Source organism: Sus scrofa, chromosome 17 (assembly GCF_054392235.1).
Source record: "Sus scrofa isolate SSC_HxYL_T2T_F1_AM1 chromosome 17, Sscrofa_HxYL_maternal_Yorkshire_Landrace_v2.0, whole genome shotgun sequence".
NCBI lineage: Eukaryota > Metazoa > Chordata > Mammalia > Artiodactyla > Suidae > Sus > Sus scrofa.
Window position 1 is genome coordinate 63,839,361 of NC_139399.1, and position 24,938 is coordinate 63,864,298.

Below are 24,938 nucleotides of genomic sequence, written 5' to 3' on the forward strand. Positions count from 1 at the left end.
AGGATCTGGCGTCGCCATGAGCTGTGGTGTAGGTCACAGATGTGGCTTGGATGTGTCATTGCTGTGGCCGTGGTGTAGGCCTGCAGCTGCAGCTGCAATTCAACCTGTAGCCTGAGACCCTCCATATGCCATGGGTGTGGCCCTAAAAAGACTAAAAAATAAAAATATAAAATATAAAAATACACACTCCCTCCCCACTTGGGCCCCTCCGTAGGGAGCAACTGGTCCCTGGGTGAAGGAAAAGGGTCATGCTCTAATGCTGATCACTGCAGCTCCAAGTGCAAACCACATGCACGTCCCTCACTTAACTCAAAAAACTAAACCCCCACACACGAAGAAAATCCTTGTGGTTGGTGTGAGGGGAGTGATTGCACGTTTCACAAAATGACGCAAGCTCAGGCACGTGGTGCTGGCGCCTGCTGCCTGCAGGTCTGGGCACCTCTCCGGGTCCAGATCCAGGCTTATCTGTTTCTCAAAAGATTGCTATGGACCTTTTATCACTCTTTTTAGATGGCTGCTTTGTCACACTTGTAAGACATACAACTACCTTCCACTAACCCAAGTCATACCAGTATTTTCAATTTTTTTTACGTTATGGTGTATGCGAAGGATATTAAAGCCATTAGAGAGAGCCATACACATAGCAGGGCAACTGTTTACTACACTCAGACACAGGCTGGAAGTTACAATTTCACTTTCAGGGTTGTTAGAAAATATAACAAGGGAGAAATAGTGAGAATATGGACACAGTTCTCTGGATTTGATGTCCAGAAAGTCTCTTAAATAATTCATATAGGCTTTTTAATAGTCCCTTGGCACTTGCTAACTCAGTTCCACCATTTACCAGCTTGGACCTGTCCACCTCTCTGTGCCTCTGTTTCCTAACCTTGAAAACTGGAGTGTTAATATGATCTCATGGAGTTATATTAAGGATTCAACTAAAAATACATAAGAATGCCCAGAGATGTCTAGTTATTCAAAGCAATATTTTAGCTATCATTTCATTAACATGTGCTAATCATGTCCACATTTAATTCTCAAAAACCTCTGCAAAGATGGGTGTGAATGCAAGAAGAAATAAAAGCCAAAAAATGTTAAATAAATGCTCCATAGTTACATAGCCAGTAAATGAGACTTCAACGTCATGATTAAATGCTTGGACCCTGAAGCAAAGACCTAGAATCCACTCCAGTGCTGCTCTTTATTGTCTCTGTGGCTTTGGTCAAATTCTCACCCTCTCCATGCCTCAGTCCCTTCCTCTGTCAAATGGGGTTCATAAGATTGTTATGAGAAGTAAAGGTAATGAATGAATACCTGCAAAGTGCTTGGAACAGTGCACAACCCCCAACAAGGGTTATGTAAGCATTCCCTTTCATTCTTGTTGAACCCAGGCCTGACTCCTGAATTCAGTGTCTTTCCACTTTAATAATTTAATCCTCAGGACTTGCCCAGTCCTAAGGAACACTTGAGAGTGCCTTTGCCTTAGGTATTTTGATTCCACAAGTCTAGAGGATGTTCCAGGATATACACTCTCAGTGGTCTTGATGCTTCCCTCCCCAGCCAACCAGGTGTTTTTTATGATGCAGCAATACCAGAGGTCCTCAGACTTAGTGCTTGTGTGGAATTATCCATGGAGTTTTGGAAAGTCCACATGCTTAAGCTCTACCTGTGGAGGGGATAATGTAAATGAAGGGTGGGACCCAAGCACCTGCCATTTTTTAGATCTAGTGATCCCAGTGGGCTTTGCCAGCAGAGAACATCGCACTGTACCCATGTGGTAGCATCCAGTATGTGTAACCTTCAGTCTGACTCATGGGACCTGAGTCCTCAGAGTCATGGCCAATGTGCGGAAAATAATGCCAAAGTTACTCCAAATGTAGTCAGCATTTTACTAGGTACAGATGATCTGCATTGCATCAGTCAGTAAGAGGGCTATGAAGTGCCAGAACGAAACACTCCACCTGTTGACTGATCAGCCCATGTTAGAAGCCTAGAAGTATCCCTTATACAGTAGGCGGACAAGTGGAAACCTTGACTTTTCTGCCATCCTTTCTATTCTGCAAAATATTGTAAAGATTGGAAGAGAACAAGATCTGAGGGCTCTAGAGATGTGAGGTGCGTGGAATGCTCTAACAATAAGGTCCCGGCCTTGGTGATGTGGCCTCTGGGTGTCCTCTCAGGCCACCAAGTTTACTTCGGTCACATGGAGCTTAGGAGCCATTCACTCTAGAGTTGGGAACCTTAGCTTCTAGGGAAAAAACCTGCTGGAAAAAGGTTAAGATGTTTTACTTGTCACAGGATGACACCCCCGCCCTCGGCTGTGAAAACATGAAAATCAAGCCATGATGCAGGCTGTCTTGTTTTATTGCACTTTACCCACCCCTGTCTCCTTGGATGGTTCCAAAATATCAGTAATAGGAACCTATTTCCAGCAAGCTAACACATATACACATGCACACAGGCTCACAGAACTGGGGACGCCAAGAGTTGGACGCGGAAACTCAGGTCCTGTTGTCACGTCTTTTTATTCCCCTCCCCCACACCCAGGGCACCTACGTGATAAACACACTCCGTTCTCAAAGGCTGATTATCGAGACGTGTCTTCATCTACATGTCTTCTGACATTTTCTAAAGAACAGGACTGTTTCAAATTCTGGGTAAGATGTTGATCCAGATTTTTTTACATATATACTTTACAAAATTACTTTTCTTTCTTTTGTTAGATTATGTTCTGTTAAGCCTTGGGAACTTATTCTTCATTGGAGAAGTATTGAACAAAATAAAAAATACATTCTCAGCCTTTCCGATCAGATGCTTTAGACATTCTGGCCTCGTTTTAAAAGGGAGAACATCAAAGTTTCTGAACTTTAAAGTTATAATATTTCTGTATCCTGAACTTTAACTGAAACTGGAGGGATACCTTCATTTTTCTCTTTCAGTAGAGGGTTGTCTATCACTCACTTGGGATAATTTGAGGAAATACAAGGGACAGCATTTTCCCTAAAATTTGTCTCAAAATGTCCAAAATGTTGAGTTCTTAACCGATGAAAATTACAGCCACTGACAGTGATTTCTTCACGTTAAACACTGCTTCTTCATTTCAGGCCCACCTTCTTTCATTTATCTGCTCATTCATTCATTCATTCATTCAATAGCCATGTACTGAGCATGAGATTAGGTATTGGAGATAAAGAGTTGAATGAAACAAATGCAGACAGGGCACAAATATGATCCCCAGCATGAGGTGCAAACTTGATTCCCTCAGGACATGTTAATAAGCCTCTGCTGATTATCAAGCATTGTGCTAGGCTCTGCTGCAAACAAGAAAGACAGAAGTGCTGTCCTAACAGAACGTAAAGGGTAGTGAATCAGAGAACAAACATCTGGATAAACAATAGAGCTGTATTTTCTATGAGAGTCATGCATGGGATAATGAGATCGAAAGTGGTTGGTGGTTTTGCATCAGATAGTTAGAGAAGACCATTGGAAAGATGACCTGTGATCTGAGAGCTGAAGGAACTAAAAGATGGGGACAGGCCACGTGCAAAGACAGGGGAAAGAATTCTCCAGACTAAGGAACAGTGTCTGCAAAGGTCCTGTCAAGTGAAGAATGGTTTAGAAAGGAGACAGGGTGGGTTGTGTGTAATAAAACAAGATATAGGGAGTGGGAGGGGGGCTGGAGTCGGGGATTGTTACCTTAAGACCTGGTGACAAATTTGATAAATTCCCTTTGATTAGAACTTGATTAGTTCCCTTTGCAGTGCAGCAGAAACAAATCCCACTAGTATCCATGGGGATGTGGGTTCAATCCCTGGCCTCATTCAATGAACTGGGGATCCGGCATTGCCGTGAGCTTTGGGGTAGGTCACAGACATGACTTGGATCCTGCATTGCTGGGGCTGTGGTGTAGGCTGGCAGCTGTAGCTCCCATTCGACCCCAGCCTGGGAACCTCCATATGCCGTAGGTGCAGCCCTAAAAAGAAAACAAACAAACAAAAAAGTTGGTATTAATGGCTATCATATACCCACTAACTATGTGTTGTATAAGGAATCAGGACAGCAAGAGAAAATAGATCTTATATGAAAGATACAGAAGCAAGTTCAAATTTACAGAAAAGCTGAAAGAATAGTGCATAGAACTCCCATATATCTTTTGCCTACAGGCTTCTTTCGAGTTCCTAATTTTCCCGCTGATGTCCTTTGAAGCAAAGCGCTGCAACCCAGGATAGCACAGCACCCGCCGCCAGCTCTCTGATCTTCTCTGACCTGAGACAGGGCCCTAATCTTCCCTCGATATTAATTTCCAGGGCTTACGAGCCAGGTACTTTGTGGAGTGGAGTGTTCCTTGCTGGTGTGACCGAGGGGCGCATTTCCGCTTGTTTGACCAGATCACCACTAGATGATGTTTTCCTCCCGAGCCCGCATCACACCCGTGGCTTGTGATAAGATATGTTTCATTGTGGAGTCCCCGCTGTGGCGCAGTGGTTAACGAATCTGACTAGGAACCATGAGGTTGCGGGTTCGATCCCTGCCCTTGCTCAGTGGGTTAAGGATCTGGCATTGCCGTGAGCTGTGGTGTAGGTCACAGATGCGGCTCGGATTCTGCGTTGCTGTGGCTCTGGTGTAGGCCAGTGGCTACAGCTCCTATTTGACCCCTAGCCTGGGAACCTTCATATGCCGAGGGAGCAGCCCTAGAAAAGGCAAAAAGACAAAAAAAAAAGATTTGTTTCATCGCTGGTGGTGCTGGTTGATGAAGGTGGTATCTCCCTGGTACGGTTGCTCCTTCAGAGTCACTTTCCTTCCCTTTGTGATTAATAGTACTTTGTAGAGAAATAATTTGAGACACATTAAAATCCCATTGTTCTCACTGTGAACATGGTTTTAGCACCATGGATAGGCCTTGCCTAAATTAATTATTAGGATGATTATTACTATGAAATGGAGATCTGATTACATCACTTCTTTTATAGGGACTCATTTGCATTTTTTTGTATGGGGAACCCCCCCCTTTTAATTCATCCATCTATTTGCTTATATTAGTATGGACCTGTCGATTCCAGTTCAGTTCAGTGAGTTATAACATAATCTCATACTGTCTTTATTAATTTTGAGGCCCAACTTTTCCCTGATTTTAGCCAGCGGGAGCCCCTTCAGGCTGTCTGTGCATCCATTTCACATGTCCTCATCATTCTTAGAGCATTTTCTTATTTTCTGGTACAAGAGAGTGCTCCGGGCTATCTTGTTATTTTGCTGACCTAGACCTGGGGATCTACCCTTTCTCGCATGAGATCTGGTTCCTTTCGATAGAGAAATGGTACTTAGAAACCAAGGTCTGGACACGAGTTATGTTCGTGGCCCCTAGGACGCCAGGGATCTCAGGATCTCAAGGTGGACAAGTCACCTCAATATCTCTAATTCCAGTCCAACCATAAGAAGTTCATTCCAGCTTTTCCCCTCTCCTCCTCTCTCAGACATGAGAAACCTCGCTGGACTATCTTTTTATTCCACTGTGATACTCTCCTCAGATGAACCACAACTGCCATTATACTGACAGCCAAAAAGAAAGAAGGTAGACATTCGGATTTTTTTAGTGAATGCATTTAGTGACCCCACAGTGAAATCATTTCTCCTGAATGTATTTTACTTCAGGATCATCCCATTTACAAATATATCCAGCCTCTTTTAATCTAAAATTGTTAGTCCACCAATACGTTTCCCCCCCCTTAGAGTCTCTTGGAGGCCAGCATCACAGTTGTGTCATTCTAACTTAGCCAGTAGCTACACAGATCTTCCTTTTAGAAAATTCTATGGTATGCATCTTGTTTGGGCAAGGCACAGGTGGGGAGAAGGGGTTATAAAAGTATATGTTACAGTTGTTCACCCAAAAATGAAGTACTGTGTTCTAGAAGAAAGGCTAAGTCAATGACTGCATCTCAGAAAAGACCATGGTAAATGTTGTAAGAAGAATAAATTGCATCAAGAGTGAGAAGGAAGGAAAACTGATATCCAGAAACAGACCCTGTATTCACCAGGGCTTCGTTTGTATTCCACTTCAGTCTTACTCGGAGAACAAATAAATAACTAAAAAAAGACAAAACTGTTAGATTTAATAGAATTTGCAGAAGACCTTAAACTAAACACTTCAGACAACAACAACAACAACAAAAATCAATGATGGAAATGTCAATTTCCTTAACAGCCTCCTCCGTTTTACTTTCTGATGCCAGATACAAATTCACTCTAAATTCTGTCACGGGGATTTAGATGCACGTGTTTGAGACATTGACAGTTGCTCAATAGTGGATTTTAAAAGACCATTGGTTTGCAGAACTGCCTGAGAGCTAAAATGCATGATTCATCTGGAAGTGGGCCTCCCTGACTTGTTTTCTAGGCATCTTTCATCACCAAAGGCAAACGTTTACCCCCGAAATACCCATTCTTAGTGTAACCTATCCAGGGCTAATTCTTGCTGCATTATTTTTATCTTCCCACACAAAAAAAAGTCATTCATCCATTCATTCAGTCAGTCCACAAACATCAATAATTCTCTGCTATTCTATCAGCCTGGATAACAAGATGATTCTGAGGTTCATAGATTTATTCTTCATTCTCTACTGTGTAGTTACTATGGGATAGAGATTATTCTTGCTGGGGGTGAACAAGCCAAGCAGAGATTTTGTTCTCATGGAGTTTGTGGGAGATTGACATGTGAATTCATGAGTGCTTCCCAGAAGATAATAAATGCAACGAGGGCAATGAAACAGACAACATGATGGAGTGCTGGGGAGGGCTCCTTTCAGTCTGCTGATCCGGGAAGGCTTCCCTGAAGAAGGGTTGCTGGATCTGAATGATGAGAGGGAGCCCACATCTGAAACGGTTTGGAGCAGAGCGTCTGAGATAGTGATGGCCCATTCCGTTTTGAAGAAACAGGATGTACAACCTGAACATTCACATAATAGTAAGTGCTTCAGTGGAAGTATATATACTGAACGGAGGCAGACAGAACGCCGTGCATTAGGAAGGCTGGGAACAGGAGGCAAATACAGGAGGCTATGGAAAGTGCGACAGAACGGCAATATTTCAGACGCCGTGATGATATTTCAGAGCTTCTTAAGCAGATAAGGAAAAGACATGAAGTCAAATTATCATGGGCAAAGGCCGAAACGACATGGTATGTTCAGGCAGTGGAGTTTGGTGGATGCATTTAGGGCCCATAATGAAAATGAGGCTGGGAATGGAAATGAGTGGAAGGGGAGGAACAGGGAAATGCATTTTCTAAGTTCTGCATTGAGGACTGAACACTCAGTTGAGCTAGAATTTGATGGCTATGACTTGAAAAGAAATAGGTTAATGATCCTCATAAACCACATAGATCTATGATATTCTGCACATTTTTCCCAGTGTCTTAAAATTCTTAAGAGGCCCCAAGGCTTATGCTCAGGAATGAGGGGAGGGCTGGGTACTCCTTGATTATTCCTATGCCTTGCTGAACTGGAGCTCTTGAATTTTCTCCATGTTTCTAGCACATTGGGATACTGTTTCACAGTGTTTCTGAATAATGAATTTTAACCTTAAAACATTAAAAATAGGAGGTCCTGTTGGAGCGCCGCGGGTTAAGAGTCCAAAGGCAGTGGCTTGGATGGGGTCGCTGCAGTGGTACAGGTTCAGTCCGTGGCCTGGGAACTTCCATATGCTGCGAGTGCAGCCAAAACAAAAATGGAAAACAAACAACATTACACAGACCTAAGGGTTTTACTTCTGGCTATAGCAGAATGGCTTCTGGCAGACCAGTCTCCCCATCCCCCCGGCCCCCCTCCTCCCCCTAGAAAATAACTAGAAACCTAGGAAAAAAAAATATCCTTTGAAAAACCCGGAGAGTGACCAAGATAGCTAGAACTTGAACATAGATGGTCAGCGGTTGGTGCTATTAAATACTCAATAAGAGAAGCATTTTCCCCCTGCCCCTGTGTTCCTATTTTGCTCTCAGTAGAATATCTCCTGTTGGAAGCGGTGGGATTTCAGCCCTGGTCTACCATCCAATTCCATGCCCACTGGATTGGTGCCATTTGGATCAGAGCAGGTGTGTTTTTTTTTCTTCCCTAGACATACATGCCTGTGTGTTTAGTTATGCTTCCATACTGCAAGCACCCTTGGGTAAAGCATCAGGCCTGTGCGTGCCCACTGCCAGCACCTGGGCGTGTAAGGAAGCGCATCTGGGAAAGGGTCTGCTCACCTCTTGAGACCCAGACTCTCCTTGGGATGGACCACGGATTCCACCCAGGAAGCGCTGCAGAGCTTGACCGTGGCCAGGGATAGAGATGAAACTCTCCAAAGATGAAGCCTGTTGGTGGAAAAGCCTAATGAAAACTCAGAAATTTTGATTTCCATCTGTCTGACTTTTCTCTTTTCAGTTTGTTCAGAATTCAGAGGGAAAGAGAAATGTCCTGATTCATTACCTCTCAGTCCTCAACACTCAGTACAAGTCAGGGAACTACTGGTACTGCAGCTCCAAGAGGAGCAATCCCCAGGCCTCCAGCTCTCCTCCTTCTCTGCCTTACATTCCGCGGTTCTGCTCTAGTCCACTGAGGAAGTGCGTTACCTCGCAGGATTCAACTCGTTGAGTCACCTCCACTGGCTTAGTCTTGTGCTGAGGGCTTTGGGGATATGAAACTCTTATCGTTCATGGTGGGGGGCTCCAGTCTCTGTGAGTGAACCCCAGTCCATGTAAGCTTTCAGCAAGGCCACTTTTAACTCCCCTTTGATGGAGCAGCCTCAACCCTGACCCCATTCCCCACCCACCCATTTACGATCATGTTATTCCATGCACTTTGCCGCACTTGTCACGATGAACTATCTGAGTTACCTTGTTTATTTCATTGCTAAATTAGGTATTGGTGGCTTAAAATGTGAGCTCCATGAGGCCTGCAATACCGCTGCTTCCTTCCAAACTAGAATGTGGTAGTTGCTCAATAAACATGTTTACCATTGAGAGAATTAATTATAAATTAATAGTAAAATATCACTTTATTTTTTAAAAAAGTCCATGATAAGCTATGGTGACATTTTTTACTTCTCCCCTGGAAAATTAGGAAAGGCTAGGGAAAAGGTGGATCTGGATGCGTAGAAAGGAGAGGCATTCTGAGTTCAAAGCCTCAGTACACACATGGCACCAAAATTGCATGATGCATTTTGATGCTATAGGTATTAGCAGAGTGACTGATTAACCTTTATACCTCACCAACTTGCACATATTCTCAGTGGTATGAATCTTACTCGTTCTTTGTAGTCATACAAAGAAATTTTAAAACACAATCAGATTTTCTCCTTGGGTTCATACAGAGAAGATTCACTACGCCAAAGTTTTTTTTTTCCCTCTTTTTGTATAAGAAGCTCTCTGTCTGACATTGAAGTGAATCTATCCCAACTGCAAGATTGTGGGTCAAGTTTGAGCAATAGTTCACTGAACAATAATTTTCTTCAATTGAATCTTGCTCTTGCTGGGGAAATTCTCTCTGCACTTGACAGTACTGAGAGCTCCAGGATAAGAGTTATCTATCTTGTGCTTTCTAAGTCAAGTTCTGTTGTCACCACCAAAAATTATTTATTAAGGATCAGATTGTCTCGATCTGGCCCTAGCTTTATCTTTGCACAAAACAAAGTAAATGGATACCCTTCTTCTTTACATCACCTGTGAACAAATTTTATCATAGTGTCTTTAACACTTTATCATTTGTTATTCATTTTCATGCTTGACTTCCCGTGGATAATGTGCCTTCAGGGGATACAGGCTTGTCTAGGTCTCCTTGGTATTCCTGATGCCTGGCACCCAAAAGGCCCTCAAATATTAGTGAATGAATGGGCTTTTGTAAAAGATAGCATGAATACACATCAGACTATGCAAATCACCATAAATATTGAACATATAAAGTATATTGTGTACATATTTGCAGGGTTGCTCAAGATGAAGTAAGAAATTTTTCATGTCCGTCGTGAAGGTATCTGTTAAAGCTCTTGATCAGGTGTACCTTTTAAACAGGAAACTGTGTGTGAGAACTAGAGCTGGGAATGTACTGGCTGGGGAAGAAGTACTATGTTTCAGTCTTCTTTGGGTGTTCCCTGCCTGGTGCCAAATACAAATTCAGCAACTATCAAACGAATATTTTAATTTACTTTTATATATTGGTTTAGTTTCTTAGAATTCTTACACAATTGATGCCTTCCTTTGATAACGTACACATGGCAAGTGTCTTGATTCAACAATTATATAATACAAAAAAAATGCTTAAATGCTTCAGTTCCTGCTGAATGACTTTCTATTGTGACAGCTGGTGACACCACAGGAATAAGATAGACATGAGTTCATCATTAAGCGGCCTTATCCAGTTGAGTCTAAAGACATAGAATAAGTAACTATTAGGAGGGCACGTGTACAAAGAAATACGCAGTTTGCACATGTTGGAAATAAGATAGCAGACCTGAATTTGTCTTCTGAATTGGGCCACTCTCCCTTGAAGGTCTACTTAGAAATTTCAGAAAATGTAGGGTACTTGTACAGTTGCTGTTCTTTTCATCCCGCCCAAAGAGAAAGGTGAGGGAATGGCCTTGCCAGGCCCTTCCTGATGGAATCTGACAGTCTCCTCCGTGATGGCTGCCTGAAGGCATGGCTATTTCTCCAGGGATAAGGACCAGAAGCTTCCGGGGGGTGGGGGGCGGCAGATTATTCTAAGGGCTAGACGAGGATGTCCAGGACCTCACCCGCCTTGGCTCCTCACCAGAGTAAGCCGAGCCACACCCTTCCCTGAGGTCAGAGGGCAAGACTCATCCTCCTGAGGAAAGGGAGTGATCGACATCTCTGAGGTTGTAAAGGCTGTGAATGTTGCACGTTCCTGACTGCGAGCAATGAAAACTCTTTCATCTGGCTGAGCTGAAAAGGAGGCTTTTCTTTGTGGCAACAGGGATATTTCAAGGGACCAAAGGCAGGAAGACACTTGGGACCAAGTAAATGATAGAGTCAGGAAGTGGCCCCAAAGACGACAGTCTTCTCTCTCTTCATCTCTGGTCCTCTTCTCATACGGACCTAATTCGTGTTTGTTTCGTGTGATCCCCAGGCTGAGGACAGGATGGATACCCTATACTTTCTTTGAGGCTCTCTCTCCCTCTCCCTCCCTCCCTCTCTCTATCCCTCTCCCTCCCTCCCTCCCTTCTTCCATCCCTCCCTCCCCAAAGCTGCCTAACTCAGGTGTCTGCACACCTCAAGCTCTGCTGCAGCTACCTGTGACATACAACTGTCAACTGAGCTATAAGAAGAAGGAAACAAGTGTAATTTACAAGAGGTCTTCTTAAAGGAAGTCACATGGGAGAGAGCCTTAACTTTTAGTCCGTCTTGCTGCAGGATTGATATCTGTAACTGAAGCAGCCATGGCGTAAAAAGAACCACAGGAAAGTTGATAAACCTGGAGAGACCCATGGGGTAAGATAGTAAATGGACAGTGAAAGATGAGGAACCTGGGACTCCGATGCCATTACAGCACAGTACCAATGCTGCAGTGCCAATTCCTGGAACCTGATGTGAGAGTTAAGTCCTGTCTTTTGTGAACAGTTCTTAATTTGAGTTTTTTCCTGTATTAGCATCTTAATTTAATCCTAACTGATAGATATACTTTCTTTTCCCCTATCTTCGTAATGTTCTTTTTCTCTTAGGTTTTCTTTTTTTTTTTTTTTTTTTCCTACCTTCTCATTATTTTCCAAAGACCTTTGTCCCTGATCCTGTGCCTGGTCATGAAGCTCTTTCACAGTAAAATAAAATGGCTAACGCTCCAGCTCCCACCTTGTGAGAGAGCGAGCTAAGGGGTCTTGGTGACAAAGATGGACTTTCTAAAGATTCGAGTAGAGAGCAAATGGGGGAGGCTGAGGCCTCCGAGGGGAGTCTTGGAATTGTTCACTGCTTCTCAGGGAATATCCTTTGAAGCCTGAATAGGATATTCTGCAAAGACAGATAAACCCAAGCATCTTGTTACCAAAAAAATATTGCACTTACAGAGCTCATCATTCCAAGAAATAAAGTTGCTTCCAAGTGTCAACAGGTTCAGAAACAGTTTAGTGAATATCTCAGAGCAGGATCAATAAGACATGTTTAAGGGCTCTCTGGGGCACAACCTTAATCTTGAAGGTGAGACTAAGGAATGGCCACGAGGTCTTTCATAGTATCTCCCTTCTGGTTGCCACAGAGGAAAGATCCTTGGAATCAAAGGGCCAAGGCTTTAGCCAATAAAAATTCTTAAATCCTTATCACTATTTCTAAGGAGAAAGAAAGGGTAAAAAGCACCCATTTTATAGTGTTTATGCTCAAAGATTCAGAAGCATGACACTGTGAACTAAGTACATCCTAAAGGCAGGTCAGGTTTGTCTGAGAGCCCAGCTCTTTGAAGATGCCGTACGCAATTTCACATGGCCAGAAGGGGGCAAAACCATCTGGGTGTTTATCCCATAATTCACTCACTGCTCCCACCCATCCCTTTCATCAGCCACCTTTCATCATATCTTTTTTATTGGAGATGGTTTCTTTGGTTCACTGATAATTGGAATGCTGGCCCTCCTTCCTGGTCCATAAATTTGGCAGTTACTGCGTTTATGGCTGTGTCAGTCTGACACAGTATTTCAGCCCTGAGAACTGCAGCCAGAGCTGATTTGTTGAGGGGAGGCAAACATTCAGAATATTATTCATGATTTGGGGTAGGGGCAAATCTATGATTTAACACTGCGCATGTCTGCATTATGGCTCCAGCATGTCAGTTGGTGGGAACAACTTGATACGCATGAGAGAAATAAGTATCTTGGAGCCTCTCTTGGAAAAAGAAGTACGTGGACTTCAAAAACTAGTGGCCATGGGTTTTCTCACATCTTTGTTATTACTTCATATGCTATTTACTAAGTACTTACTAGGTCACTTAAATGTAAAGAATCCTTAATATTCTCTATGTTTCTAAAGTAATTTGGGGCTATTTTATTTTCTCTTATGTTTTCAGTGGCTAATTGATTGGTCAGTATTCAGAAAGTCAGGCTTATATAGTGGCCAAGGTCGACAGGCTTGGGAATCTAACTGGCTTCATTGAAGCCCAAGTCCACCGCTTCCAGCTGATAAACATGGGAAAGATCTTTAAATGCTCAGAACTACGGTGTCTCCTCTACAACATAGTGACACTGACTGGCGTACCCGCCTCATCGTTCTGTTGGGAGAATTAACTGAGATCGTGTCTGTAACTGCTCTTTGAACACAAACTACCCTTGTTACCCGTTACCGACGATAAGTGTGGCACTTGGACCCATCAGGCAGTAGTCCCGGAAATTCTCCAAGTGGGTATTCACCAACTCACCTGAAATAAAACCCAGTTTGACCTCCTGGAAGCCCAGGATAGTGTGAGTCACATGGTTTGCCATATCCAGCCGTGACCTTTCCAAATCAGATTAAAGTGACCATACTTAGAAGGGAACATCATGTTCTAACTGGGCGAGAACCATCTCAGCTCTTCATCTTCTAGTAAAGTGCATTCATCTGACTCACCATCCAGCCTTATGCTAAGGCGTCGTGGGCTCTTGACTGATCTGATGGATGGCAAAGACCAATAGATCTCTAGGGCACGTGACGTACCTCTGCTCATAGAGGATGGATGTTTGTTTTCTCCTAAATTTTTATTTCCATTGACTTTCTATTCTCCCAGAAAATAAGTGATCACTAAAAAAGTCCAAAATACTCACAATAAAGTGCTTCTTTTTTATTTTTGCAGCTTGCTGTATTTATCCATCCATGCCACTTGTCTATCCATCCTCCCAGGAAACAGTGTTTAAGGATGCACTTCATCACAGGCACTGTTTTGGGTGCTGGGGAACCAGAATTGAGTGATGCATGGACTCCATTCTCCTGTACCTCCCTTTTTTAGGAATATTTGCAGATGAGCTCATTAACCTCCTGCAATGTGGTATGTAACAGTGACAGGTCGAGGATTGTCCAAGAACACAGAAGAGGGTCTCCCCACTCTCTCTGGGGGACTAGGATGGAGCAGCACAGGATGTGAGGACTGACTCACATTGCAGATGATGCACTAGAGGGACAGAGGGCATTCCAGTGAGGAATCCCAGGAGAGAGAACTGATCTGAGCTCCATCCCCACGCCCCACCTCTCTCTGTCTAGCTGTGACTTCAACCCAAATTTGTCTTTCTGGGGCATTTTTCTCATCCGTACAATGGAGACTCGGTCCGCAGAGTATCCCTACTCAGAATCCCCCATGTGGAGCTGTTTAAAAAAAAATAGCTGCCCAGCCCCATCTCAGATGTATTATTTATCCATTCATGAATTCAGCCAACTTTTGGAGCACGTGTTTATTAAGCACCCGTTGTGCCAGGACTGTGCGAGAAACTGGGGAGCAAAAATTAAACACCCTTGAACGGATATTAGGGGAGACAAACATCGTAAGTAACCGCTAGAAGAAAAAATAAGTATTTCAAAGGAGAGCATCTATTAGAGGCCACCAACCTATTAAGAAGGCAGATTCTGGGAGGAAGTAAAAAGTGAACTGCGATGTCCAGGATGAGGCAGAAGAGGAGCAAATGAAATAGGTAAAAGGGGGGAAGACCATGCCTGGAAAAGAAATAGATGTGCAAAAGCCCCTGGAAAATCAAGCTCTTGGCAGGTGGGGCCAACAGAGCGTTTTAATCTCAGCAGATGATCTGGATGTTCATTCAGCGTTTGCAGCTCCTGCTGACCCCTGCTTCTCAGTTTTACGGGACTGTTGGGTGAGCCAATAATGAGAGGCTTGTAAAATGCCTTTGAAAAGTAAAAAGGCTTTACACAGTTAGAGTGTTGTGTATACAATCGCCCTCAATGATCATCAAATAAGAATTTCACTCAGGGGATTAAAACAGATGAGCCCTTGATATGACCATAAACTTGGGATATGACTCATATTTCAAACCAAGATCGGCATTCCATGTCCCTTTAGTCATAGTGATACGACTCTTAAACGCTATTTATTGACAGCTGCTCCATTTGCTGTTTAAGAGGTTTTGTACCCCAGTGTGAACACCGATGGTGTGCGAGGATGGATGTTTATGAGAGTGACAGGAAAGGCCGGGTGAGAAGGGCGAGCCTGAGAATGAAGGGGAAAGTTCTGGCTACTTGCCAAAAGAAGTAGGCACTTGCAGTCCTGGACTGGACATCTGGTAGAAACAGATACATCACTAGCCTCGGGGCGGTGGGGGGGGGGCGTCTAAATAGATGGTGAATGTTTCTTGCCAATTACAACAAGGAAGTTCAGAATAGTGAGCATCCAGTGGCTTGACAGAGCTGTACTCTTCCCAGTCATAGACTTCTAACTTTAAATGTGCAATAGCCAAACCAACTTGGCATTGATGTAACTTCAATCCTACCGGTAGTTCTTATAACACCAAACTGTGTGGCTGAATCTTTACAGGGTGGGGCTGATATCATCTAAAGGGCTATGCAACGTCCCCGGGAGCTCAAGTGAGGTACGCCGTGGAAATACCAACCTTAGATTAAGGACATGTACAGTCACCGCAGCCCCTGCCATTTCCAGGGTGGGACAGTCTTCAAGCTGGTAGAAATCAGACACGTGAATGGAGGTAACAGCCAAACCAGGTGCTCGGTGAGATGAGTGACTGGGGCACAGAGTGATGGAGTGGAAGTTGGAGATAGGTGGATACCTGAAGACAATAGGAAGCCTACCTCACCTTTGACTGTGGATGAGTCGCTCGCCTGCCCGTGCCTACATGGGGTAGTAGTTATGATGAGGATTGAATGAGACAGTAAAGCCAAAGTGACCCAGTCACACATACATGTATACATTCTTTTTTCTCACGTTATCATGCTCCATCGTAAGTGGCTAGACATAGTTCCCAGTGCTACCCAGCAGGATCGCATTGCTAATCCATTCCAAAGGCCATAGTCTGCTGTACACTAGAAAAAAAAATAATGTATTGGGGAAATAAAATTTAAAAAAATACTTTGTAGTAATAACCTATAATGGAAAATAATCTGAAAAGAATATACAAGTATATTTGTATAACTGAACCACTTTGCTATACACCAGAAACGAACACAACTTTGTAAATTAACTATACTTCAATTTTAAATTAAAATTTAAAAAAAAACAAGAAAAACAAAAACAAACAAAAAAGCTAAAATGTTTGGCACATGCACAGAAGAATCCCAAAAAACGTTTGTAGATACTCCGTCCCTCTACCCGCCACCGACGAGGCAGAATATAACTCCCTACCCCTTATCTGCGGACTGTCTTTAGCGACCTCTCTACAGAAGATATGGTACAGAAGGCAGGGGATTCAAAGGAACTTTACCCTGATGAACACAGGCTCGGCCAGATAATCGAGGCCAGCATCGACAGTGACAGATCATGCAGATAATACGACCCCAGATCGAAGAATGTCTCTTTGCCTCTTCGGTCTTCCCTCCCCCAAAGTCTGTAAACCCAGTCTTCTTATAAGAAGAACAGCAAACAAACCAAATGGAAGGTATTCTATAAAACACCTCATAGATAGTTCTCAAAACTGTCATGAGCCTAGGGCCTCACCCGCAGTTCCCTTGTGGTGCAGTGGGTTCGGGATCCGGCATTGTCACTGCAGTGGCTCTGGACCCTACTGTGGTGCGGGTTTGATCCCCGGCCTGGGAACATCATCCACACGTTGTATGGGAGAATGGACAAAAAATTAACTGTCCCCAGCGTCCAAAACAAGGAGCGTCTGAGTAATTGTCACAGCCAAGAGAAGCCTAAGGAGGCATTACAACTAAATATAACATGGTATCTGGGTGGGATCCTGACGTAAACAAAGAAAGGAAAGAAGGAAGGAAGAAAAAGAAGGACCTATGAAAAACACTAATGAAATCCAAAATCCAAGTTTGTATAGAGTTTACTTAATAACAATGGAACGATGGTTCATTAGTTGTGACAAATGTTCCATGATAACGTAAGATGTCAACAATAGAGGAAGATAGATGTGGGAGATATGGAACTCCTTGTACTATCTTTGCAAATTTTCTATAAATTTAAAACTGTTGGAAATTTTTAAAAGTTTATTTCGAAAGATGTGGGCTAGGGACACTGTAGGAACTCAATACATGTTGTTCTTTCTGCTTTTTCTTTCTTCTCCTTTCTCCAGTTTAAATAACTTGAAAACTTGACTTAATCAGCTTTCAGAAGCCATGCCTCTATGTATGCAGTTCTAATCCCACATACATACACATGGATCTTTCTTTCTTTCTGTTTTTTGTTTTGTTTTGTTTTGTTTTGCTTTTTAGGGCCTCACCCGCAGCATATGGAGGTTCAGGTTCCCAGGCTAGGGGGTCTAATTGGAGCTACAGCTGCTGACCTACACCACAGCTCAAGGCAATGCCGAATCCTTAACCCACTGAGCGAGGCCAGGGATTGAACCCACAACCTCATGGTTCCTCCTCGGATTTGTTTCCACTGTGCCATGATGGGACTTTCCCACATGGATGTTTCTTAATGCATGTATAAATATATAAGGTGTGATGATTCTGCTTGCAAATCAAATGGCTTGTAAAGTAGAAACATGTTCTTATGTCACTTTACAAGAAATCTGGAAGATGTAGACACAGGCATGTCCTGGAATTCAGCATTGTCGTTAAAGATTCAGGATCTTCAGAACACAGATGAGGTTGACCCTCTGATTTTCAGACATGTCTGCTCCAACCACACTAATGCAGCATGGTGCTGGAAGTTCTACCCAGTCAATAAAAGGCATACGTCTTAAAAAGGAAAAAATAATTAGCAGTCAAAATCTGCAAACAGTATGACTGTCTATGTGAAAAATCACAAGGTATCTACAAGAAAGGAAAGCAAAGCCTTCCAGAAAATACGAGTGAGTTCAACAAGGGATTAGAATGCAAGATAAATACATCCAAAAAAATCAGAGCTTCTTTATACTGGCAATGAGCATGTGTATACCAAAATTTAAAATAGGATACTATTATTATTGTTCAAAAAACAAGTGCTTAGGTGTAAATCTAGCAGAATCTGTATAGGACTTGTATCCTGAAAAATATGATATGCTAGAAGTTCCCATTGTGGTGCAGTGGAAACAAACCCGACTGGGGACCATGAGGACGCAGGTTCAATCCCTGGCCCCACTCAGTGGGTTGAGGATCCAGCATTGCCGTGAGCTGTGGTGTAGGTTGCAGACAAAGCTCAGATCCTGCGTTGCTGTGGCTGTGGTGTAGGCTGGCAGCTGTAGCTCTGATTTGACCCTTAGCCTAGGAACCTCCATATGCTCGGCCCTTAAAAAAAGAAATATGATATACTAATGAAAAAAATAAAGGAATAACATGGAGAGTCACCCTGTAGGCGTGGATAGGAGGTTCAACTTAGTAAAGAAGTCAGTGCTCTCTAGATTCATATACAGGCTTAATCAAATTCCTATCAAAATCCCAGCAAGGTTTCCTATAGATTGAGACAAAATTATTCTCAAATTTGTATGGAAAGACAAAGGAATTAGAATAGCTAAAACAATCTTAGAAAAGAAAGATGAGATGATTCAGTCTGCTTGGTTTCAAGAGTTACTATGTAGCTACAGAAAGCAAGACCGTTTGGGATTGGCAAAGAGACAGACACATAGATCAATGAAACAGAACAGATTCCAGCAGTAGACTCACGTACACATTCCCAAATGATTTTTGAACAAAAGTACAAAACCAATTTAATGAAGGAAAAATAGCCTTTTCAATACGTGGTACTGGAGTAATTGAATATCCATGGGCAAAAAATAAATAAATTTTGACCTAAGTCTCATACCTTATCCAAAATAGATCACAGTTGTAAATGTAAAACTTGAAACCATAAAGCTCTCAGGAAAAAAAGAAAAGAAAAGAAAATCTTCAAGACCAAGAGCTCGGCAAAAACTTGTTAGATTTTGTGCTAAAAACACAACCCACAAAAGGGAAAATCAATACATTGGACCTCACCTAAATTAAAAACTTTTGTTCTTAAAAGCTCTCTGTTAAGAGGATGAAAAGCCAAGCACCAGACTAGGAGAAAATATTTGCAAGCTCCATGTCTGATGAAGGTTGAAGAGTATAACATATGTTCAAAATTCAACATTAAAAAAAGTCCATTTAAAAAACCAATAAAAGACATAAAGAGGCGTTTTACCAAAAAGGATGTAGAAATAGCGAAGAACAAAAATGTGTTTGATATCATTAACCATCAAAAAAGAAAGAAAAGTTAAAACCACAATATGCTGTCACTACGCACTTATTAGAATAAGTTTTTTTTTGTTTTATTTTTGTTTGTTTTTTTTTAAGTGACAAAACCAAATACTGGCAAGGATGCAGAGAAACTAAATCACTCCTATATTGCCAGTGGTTTGTTTCTTAAACAACTAAACATGTGACGAAGCATCCAATCCAACGACTGCGCCTCTGAGCATTCATCCCAGAGAAACTGCAAGTGATTGTTTATAGCAGCTTTAATCATAATAGCCCCAAACAGAAGATAACCCAGATGTCCTTTAATGGGCAAACAGTTAAATAAACTGTGGGACGTCCATGAAAAATTACTCAGCCATTAAAAAGGAATGAGCTGTTGGTATACACACCACCTAGATGAATTTCCAGAGCAAAATGCTGAGAGAAAAATACCAATCCTAACAGGATACCTATTACGGGATTTCAATTATAGAATATTCTCAGAATGAATGACAAAGGTATGGAAATAGAAAACAGGTTAGTGGTTTGGGGGAGAAGTGGATGTGGCTCTAAGAGGGCAACAGGAGGGATGCTTCTGGTGACGAAGTTGTTCTGTGTCGTAACTGTGTCCATCCTAGCAACCTGGCCGTGATGTACAGATCTTCCTCGGCTTAACGATGGAATTATATCCTGATAAACCCATCGCAAGTTAAAAGTAACCATAAGTGGGAAACCCACTTAGTGTATCTAACCTGCCAAACATCCGAGCTTAGCCTTGCCTACCTTCGACATGCTCAGAACACTTCCATTCACCTTCACAACATCTCAACAACAAAGCCTGTTTTGTCATAGAGTGTTGAACAGCTCATATGACTCATGGACTCCTGTTCTGAAGGTGAAAAGCAGGCTGGTTTCCTGGGTACAAAATAGTTGGGTGTGTACAGGGGGCAGACCCTTGTGATTGCATGGCTGCCTAAAAGCTGCAACCCCCTGCTGCCCGGCATCACAAGAAAGTATTATACCACATACTGTGAGTCCAGGAAAAGGTCAAAATTCAAAATTTGAAGTATGGTTTCTAATGAATGTACATGGCTTTTGCACCATGGTAAAGTCAAGAAGTCACAAACTGGGGACTTACTGTAGTTCCGCAAGTTGTTACCGTAGGAAAACTCGCTAAAGAGCATAGGAGCTTTCCTTGTATTACTCTTAACTGTGTGCACATCACAATGACCTCAAATAAAAAAAAATAAATTTGAAAACAAGTTTACCAGCTTGGGTCTTCATACATCATTTGTGCAATGAAATTAAGTCCGCTGGTATTTATTGACCCTGGTTTTTAGGTATGGTTAGTTACTGCAAGGGGCCCTGTATGTGTACGTGTGTGATCTGTCTGCTACACAATTGTAACAGCAGAGCATGGAAAACCCATTGCATTGACTCGGGGATAAAGGTTGGGAGAACTCCTGTCTTTTCCCCAATCCCAGTTGCAGTATCAACGTACTGTCAGAGGGATCTCAATCGGTGTATACTTTAGATTTATAGGTGTTTGCAGGTAACTCTTTGCTTTTTAGGGCTGCATGTGCAGCCTATGGAAGTTTCCAGGCTAGGGATTGAATCTGAGCTGCAGCTGCTGGCCAACACCATAGCCGCAGCAATGCAGGATCTGAGCCATATCTTTGACCTACACCACAGCTCACGGCAACACCGGGTTCTTAACCCACTGAGCGAGGCCAGGGATTGAACCCACATCCTCATGGATACGAGCTGGGTTCCTTACCACTGAGCCACATTGGGAGCTCCCCAGATAGCTCTTGATCATATTCTGGAAGGAGAAATAACTTTTTATAACTTTCTCCAAGATAGATGTAGATAAATAGGTATAGATGATATAGATAGAGGTATAGAATTTTACAATTTCCAGTTAATCGCTTGAGGATGTGTGAACTTTCACTCCTTTTTATTGAGACATATCTTGAAGTGCTTAAGTGGTTAATAACAGAGATCTGTCTGGGCCCAGAGTGGCTACTTGATCCTGGCTGAGCTAGTCACCACCTGTGTGACCTTGAGAATGGCACTTACACTCTCTCTTTCTCTTGCTTTCCTCGTTTGTAACATAGAATAAAAATAAATATTACTTCGGAGAGTTGATATGAGCATTGAATGAATTAATATTTGCAAAGCACACAGAGCAGTGCTCTCAACAGCATTCGTAAAATAAATTCACTCTGAATTTCTTCTGTAGTTTCTTCTGACTCTAGTTTATGAGATGAAAATAAATCCACTCTCACTTTTTTGTAACTGCTAGGCTGATACCCTTCAGATTTATATGCCTAGTTATAAATGATCACAAAGAACTTGAATACTTTCATGAGAAAAAATGACGTTAAAATAATACGTCCTTTAAAATGTATGATTTGAATGCTTCAGTTTGTCAAAATGTTGTTCATTTAAACATTTAGCGATTTTGTTTTGTTTTCTAGTTTCAGTCCACACATTTGGAGATGATGCCCTGCAGGCTATATTTTATTATAATTATTCTGTCAGTGTCAAGAATGCAGATAAATAGGTTTGATTTGTCCACTGAGAATTAACCCACTGTGTGCCAGGGCCCTCATCCATGCACCACTTTTTGGGCCAAAAAATTCTCTGGGGCATATAATCAAAATATCAACGTGTTGCATTTAACCAGGGAAATGGAATAAAGATATATAAAAAAAAAGAATACATACATGCAATTACTCACAGCTCTCAATATGATATTAGTGCTGGCAATTTGCTGAATCACACAGTTGATAACCAGAAAATCTGGCCCCCTTTACTCTCAACTTAGAACAGTGTCATTGCTCAGAGTGACAGCAGAATGGATGCGTAAAGAGAATAAATTCATTATTCTTACCCTCATTTCAGAGGAATAATGAGATGTGAATAAGTGACTCAAAAAAAAGAACAACTCACCACCAGATGTCTCCACTTTGTAAGGCAATTAACAAAACGAAACAAAGGAGACTCAAAGGGAGGGCTGATTTAGGGCAGTGGTTCTGCTCTGGGGGAGATTTTGTATCTGCCCAGGTGACATCTGGCAATTCTGGAAACATTTGACTGTCACAGCTAGAAGGAGGGGTCCCACTGGTGTCTAGTGGGTAGAAGCCGGGGATGCTGGTAAACAGAGCACACAGAACAGCCTTACCCAACACGGAATCACCAGTCCTGAAACGGTGGCACCGACGTTGAGAAACCCTTTGGGGGACCTTTGGTTTGCTTGGTTGGCATCATAGCCTACTGAGCCTCTGCAGTCTTTTCCCTTTCTCCTTGCGACGCAGTAAAAGGCGGTGAGAAGAGGGGAGGTGGGCGTCAACACAGTGTTCCTCCAGCCGTGGGCAGACCTCCCGCCTGCGGGCTCCCTGTCGTCCTCTTTACGTGTGAATTCCTTTGGACCAGACCGGCGGCTCACTGCCAGCCTGGCCAAGATCGTTTACCATCGTCATACGCCTCGTGCTTGGAGTGCGTGACAGGTGGTACAGGCCCAATCAGTTTGTCAAAGGAGTAATGGCATGAGTTCACCCTAATAGGATCGTGCCTCTAAGAGGAGCATGGAGGAAACGGGGGGTTGAAAGAGGTACTTCCCAATCAGTCGGTCCCGGGCTTAAGGCCAGACTGGGGCCTTAACACGCAGGCAAGCCTTAGCGGAACAGTAGATTGTTGGGAAGAGAACTGAGATGCGAACAAAGTTTTGAAGGAAAATATCAAGCGAGAATTCTGTACACAATTTATACACAACTAAGAAGTCATCCACATGTAAAGGCAATGGCCAACCTTCTCCACATGAAATGCTTATGAGTTCCTCCTTGGAAACAAAAACAAAACAAACAAACAAAAAAAGCTTGTCAATACCATCCATCCATTTAGGGTTTTGATGTAAATAACAAACTTAAAACAGAGCACCAGGGCGTTCCCGTCGTGGCTCAGTGGTTAACGAATCTGACTAGGAACCATGAGGTTGTGGGTTCGATCCCTGGCCTCGCTCAGTGGGTTGGGGATCTGGCGTTGCCGTGAGCTGTGGTGTAGGTCACGGATGTGGCTTGGATCCTGCGTTGCTGTGGCTCTGGTGTAGGCCAGCAGCTGCAGCCTGGGAACCTCCATGTGCCATGGATGCAGCCCTAGAAAATACAAAAAAAAAAAAAAAAAAAAAAAGGCAACAAAACAGAGCACTAGGCAAAAGAATTGACTGCTGACAAATACCGCCTATGTATTTCTGTGTATTTATTCAACATACACGTAAATATATGTGTTTATAAATATGTACATGTGTGTTTACTTAAATATAAATACTACTTTAATGATCAACAACAGAAAATATGTTTAGGAGATATATATATATATATATATATATATATATATATATATATATATATAAAACCCGAAAAAGTAAAAATGCTATAATAAATGAGTAAAAAATTAGAAGGTGGCAGAGGGTAGCCATAGAATGCTTATTCATGCAGCCAAGTAAATCAAAACTAAAACCATAAGTTAAAAGAATGACTCCTGGGAGTTCCCACTGTGGCTCAGCAGTAACGAACCCAACTAGTACCCATAAGGATGTGGGTTCGATCCCTGGCCTCGCTCGGTGGTTTAAGGATCCAGCCTGGCCGTGAGCTGTGGTGTAGGCCAGCAGCTAAGGCTCAGATTCGACCCCTAGACTGGGAACTTCCATAGGCTATGGGTGCGGCCCTAAAAAGCAAAACAAACAAACAAAAAAGACTCCTGATTTTTAATGTTTCTTGTATTTGTTTCTAAGTTTTAGAAATATTGGGAGGGTCCTGTTTTGGAGCACAGTAATTTATTTGCCTTTTTATAATTATATATATTTCCATTTATTTTTTCTGCTAAATTTAACAAAAACTGTGATTTTTTTTTTTAAATTTCGAAATCCTTTATAGCATTTCCCTAGAGGATTCTGTTTTCCCGTCCCATCTGTCTCCCTGTCTATCCATTCATCCATCTCTCCGTGCAGGTTTGTAGGAAGAGATACTAGAAGTGATGTTTAGGCAATGGTACTTATGCTATTTCTCTATCATTGGACCTGGAACCAATTTAAAATTTCACATTTTCATTTCTTTTCAATTATAAAAATTATTATTTTGGCAGAAACAGTGGACTGAGATGTCTTTTTTTTTTTTTTCATAGTTTCTAGTTCTAGTTCTTCCCTGATTTATTTTTTTAGGGCTGCACCCACGGCATATGGACATTCCCAGGCTAGGGGAGGAATCCAAGCTGCAGCGGCCGGCCCACACCCCAGCCACAGCAACAACAGATTCGAGCTACGTCTGCCCCCTCGTCTGCAGTGCACAGCAATGCCAAATACTTAACCCTCTGAACAAGGCCAGGGATTGAACCCCAACACTTCTTTTTTTTAAAGCTTAACCTTTTCCCCAATTATAATGACATATTAGTGGCATACATTATATCATCTTGTATACTTTAAATTTATACAGAGCTGTATGTCAAAATCTTGCTTTTTAAATACAGTACAGTTGTTTTTTTCCTGTAGTGCACAATTCTATAAAAGTTAGCATGTGTGTAGATTTGCGTAGGTACCGTCACAATCAAAGCCCACAACTCCACAACTCCAAGGAACTTCCTCATGTCACCCTGTGTGGTAACACCCCCCACCCCAGTCCCTACGCCCTGTCAGCCACTGGTCTGTTCT

General features: G+C 42.4%; 1 long non-coding RNA gene across 5 annotated transcripts in view; it reads left to right on the top strand.

Moving 5' to 3' along the window:
* The window catches only part of LOC110257443 (uncharacterized), a 678,610-nt gene that overhangs the window by 425,720 nt on the left and 227,952 nt on the right, over nucleotides 1–24,938 (top strand). Inside the window, exon 4 of one of the 5 annotated variants that reach the window (XR_014832645.1) lies at nucleotides 2,548–4,117. The exons of the other annotated variants lie outside the window; for them this stretch is intronic. This is a non-coding gene — a long non-coding RNA (uncharacterized LOC110257443). Of the gene's footprint in view, nucleotides 1–2,547; nucleotides 4,118–24,938 lie in introns of those variants that run through there. 5 annotated transcript variants of the gene reach the window in all.